General features: G+C 39.5%; 1 pseudogene; it reads left to right on the top strand.

The window, feature by feature from the left end:
* Positions 1-1,954: 1,954 nt before the first annotated feature.
* On the top strand, positions 1,955-3,235 carry LOC149819444 (metalloendoproteinase 4-MMP pseudogene; annotated as a pseudogene).
* The last annotated feature ends 732 nt before the right edge of the window (positions 3,236-3,967 follow it).

The following is a 3,967-nucleotide window of genomic DNA, read 5'->3' as shown; positions in this document are numbered from 1 at the left end:
GACTAAGTCTCTGATTCCGATGGTGGTTTTCCCATCCTGCATGGAAAAACAATCCTCAGCTATTTGACAAAGACTTGTCCGGGGTTGACCAAGTCTTTGACCACGACCATTGAGGATTCCTGACTCGCACCCAAATGCTGGGCTCGGGCTCAACAAACGTGAACCTGTCCACTACACCCGAGACCTTGGGCCCCCCCTACATGTGACAATGCCAAAGAATCTTTTTTTTTGAAGGAAAATAACAAGAAATCACTCTCAAGTCTCAACTAATCTAACAAAAGCCATCCCATCACTAACTAACCAACCGCAGTATCATATCTTATTATCAATAAGGGTCCATAAAAATGTCAGGAAAAATCTTGCAATAAATTAAAACTTTAATTTATCAAGAAAATATTGGCAAATTAGAATGTTAAAATATAGGGTGCATCTATTTTAGTACTGAACCATCACGACTTATGGCAGTATGTTTTTTATTTGCATTAACATTATCTATAACGAGTGGAGATAGGTGCCTACCAAAGTTAGGAGCCTACCACTAGCGAACGAGGTTTTTGAGTGTTTTTTATAGATATGATCTCGCAGATGCATTTGCATAATAGATTTTCTAGAAAATGATACTTGGTTCATGTTTTTTTTGGATGAAAAAACATGACTTTTTAGATTGAATTTTTATAAAAATTATAGACCATAGATTTTCAAACCTCATAAAAACCTATTTACATGTTAGAATCAAATAATGCAAAAGTAGATTCCTACAAAATCAAGCATGTAGAACACATTTTTATGGTCAGATTTGAGAAAAAATGAGAAAAAAAAATCTTTAAAGGTTTGTAGTCTAGCGGTAGACATCATTTGGAGTACGCTCCAACAATATAAAGTTACCCATGGATCATGATTAGTGTGTTTTATTTACTATTTTCATGCGTGAGCTGTTGATTTTTTACTATCATAAGATTTTGAATCTTGTGACTTATTGACGTTAGTTTTTCACTAATATATGTTAAATACATCTGTTCCATTAGATCTAATATTTAGCCATTCGTTCTAAAAAAAAAAAATTATATTTGAAAAATTAAAGAGAATTTTTTTTGTCTTGTGGACCTTTTCTTCATGACACGATATTTTCTAAAAATAAGTAATCTTTTTTAAAAATATCATAAAATTGTTGGGCGTATATCTGTTTTTTTTATATTTAATCAGAGAAACCATGTCCTGGCAGCGTAAAACTCTCTCGGCTTACCCCTTGTCCTCAGGGAGGGCTTATATCTGCTTGCAAAAATATTTTTATGAACCTGTCCATATATTTTTTTTGCATGTTTCTGTAACCAAATTAAAAAGCTTCCTTGTTCATAAAGTTGGTATTTTTGTAATAGAATCATATGGTCCAAGTCAAGAAGAAGACCAACTAAAGTAAGACAAGGGAGAAGACCAACAAGAGCTAATGGGTATGGATAGTCCATACTTCATCTACTAAATCAGAATTAGGAAAAGGGTCTGGAGTCCAAAGTACAATACAAAACTCCAATTATGTTACATCTTATGAGACCTTTGTTACTCATGAGCATAGTGACAAATATAGCGAGATTTATGAAAAATCTTGCAAGAAATTGAGTGAAAGTTTAAAACGGCAATTTCTTGCGAGATTTTTGAAAAAAACATAAATACTGTGTTTTAAAAGCGATATTTACGTTTTAAATGATTATTTATTGTGAAAAGCGTGTATTTTTATGTTTAAAATAAATTTTATTATAAAAATATTTTTTAAGTAAACTTTTTATTACCAATATTTTGCCCAAAAAAAACACGAGATTTATGAAAATTTTTCAATTTCTTGTGAGATTTTTCCGAAAAAAACGTTTGTCATTATGCTCATGAGCCCCTCTAATTCATATTGGACTATGTTTTGTATGATTTTTTTAACCAGTTAGATGAACAACCTTTGCCAACGAAACACCCTCTCTCTCTCTCTCTCTCTCTCAAGCATGTTCTTCACTTGGGTACGTCTCCTGAGGATTTTTTAGCCTCCCTGTTTAACAACAGGCATCAGAAAAAACTCTAAACAATCATGCTTCTCTTTGCTCTACTCTCTCTCACCCTTCTCCCCTTCTCGTGTCTCTCCTTGCCGGAAAACACACCCCCTTCGCCGGAAAATACCCTCGCTAGCAGTTTTAGATACGCATGGGACGATCTCCTGCTGTTTCAGGATGCACCACGTGGCAGCCACGTCGCCGGCATGTCCAAAATCAAGCGCTACCTCCAGAAGTTCGGCTACTTTCCAGCATCCGATTTCAATTTCTCCGATGGGTACGACGCGAATCTCGAGGCTTCCCTCCGGCTGTACCAGACAAAGCTCGGCCTGCCAGTCACCGGCGCCCTAGACGGACCCACCCTGTCTCAAATGGCCGTCCCTAGGTGTGGGGTCCATGACGGCCGCGACCCTGGCGGGTCAGACCTGCCGAGACGATACGTCTACTTTCCGGGCCAGCCCAGATGGCCGCCTGGTCAGACCCATTTAGCCTACTGGATCTCGCCCACGGCCACCACAGATTACCTGGCGCTGGACGATATACGGGGAGCGCTTGCACGGGCGTTCGCCAAGTGGTCGGCTGCAATCCCGATCAACTTCACGGAGACCCCATACCAGGAGGAGGCGGATATCCAAATCGGGTTCTACAACGGTGACCACGGGGATGGTGAGCCGTTCGATGGGGTGCTCGGGGTGCTGGCACATGCGTTCTCGCCGGATAACGGCAGGCTGCACCTGGACGGGGCCGAGACATGGGCGGTGGATTTCGGGGCGCAGAGGTCCAAAGTAGCCGTGGATCTGGAGTCGGTGGTCCTGCACGAGATCGGGCACCTGCTAGGCCTGGGCCACACCTCCGTCCGGGGGGCTGTTATGTACCCGAGCCTCCTCCCGAGGTCTAAAAAAACGGATCTGACCCTGGACGATGTGGAGGGCGTGCAGTCCCTGTACGGGTCAAACCCCAATTTCGATCCCGCCTCTATTCAGATCGTTGACCAGGGAGGAGAGAGAGTTGACTTGAGCAGCGCTGCCAAATATCATAAAGAGTCTCCCTTTTTTTTTCTCCTTTTTTTTTTTTTACATATTCTTTGTGCAAGTAAGATTTGATTTTTTTCTTTCTTGGGTTTTATAAATCAAGTTTACTGTAAGTCTGTTACGATACACGTGTCATGATCAAAGGTGTAGATTCAAGGATACTTTGTGCTTGATCGAGACCGTAATGTGTTTGTAATCGATTACCCGAAGATACATCGCGGAGACTTGGCTTCTTTATTCTTTCTTAATTTTTTGACAGAGAAAGCTCGAGTTAGGCAGACCCTTACCAGTTATACAAGACAACCCTACCTTTGGTTTGGAACTTGCAACGGCCCAACACAAGGTGACGTGCACTAACTGCTCCTGCCAGACAAGCTGAGCCCTCTTGGTCTCCTCTTTCTTAATTACAAAGATGCAAATCCAACCCAACAAGCCGGAGGCTGTCAGAGTTCGACTCCCACAGGCGCTACCCCTCATAAAAAAAAAAGTTTAGAAGTGTGATCCTTACAGCTTATTTAGTGGAAAATATCCGTTATATAAAAATAATTTCACGTTAAGATAGGTTTCAAAAGAATTTATAAAATGAACAGGCTATATATATTGCACTGGAACTTTGCAATGAAAAATTTGAGCCTTTTGATTGAAACGGTTTGATCCGATGCATGTTTTTTATTAAATAAATGATGAACAGAATTTAATTAAGCAAAAACTCTCTACAAATAACTTTTTGAAGTTTGACGATATTTTCAAACTCCTATGGCCCAAAAAAAAAATTTATATTTTGCAAAAAAACATCATGATTTTTATTACTTACTTTATTAACATGATAATAACATTTTTTTAAATATCTTATGCTTGTATTTTCGCTAGGTTTCCTTAAAAATTATAATTTATCGTGATATTTTC

Source organism: Nuphar pumila, chromosome 13, assembly GCF_984573655.1.
Source record: "Nuphar pumila chromosome 13, dmNupPumi1.hap1.1, whole genome shotgun sequence".
Taxonomy (NCBI): Eukaryota; Viridiplantae; Streptophyta; class Magnoliopsida; order Nymphaeales; family Nymphaeaceae; genus Nuphar; species Nuphar pumila.
The sequence above is the reverse complement of the archived record's forward strand: the minus strand, read 5'-3'. Positions and strand labels throughout refer to the sequence as shown.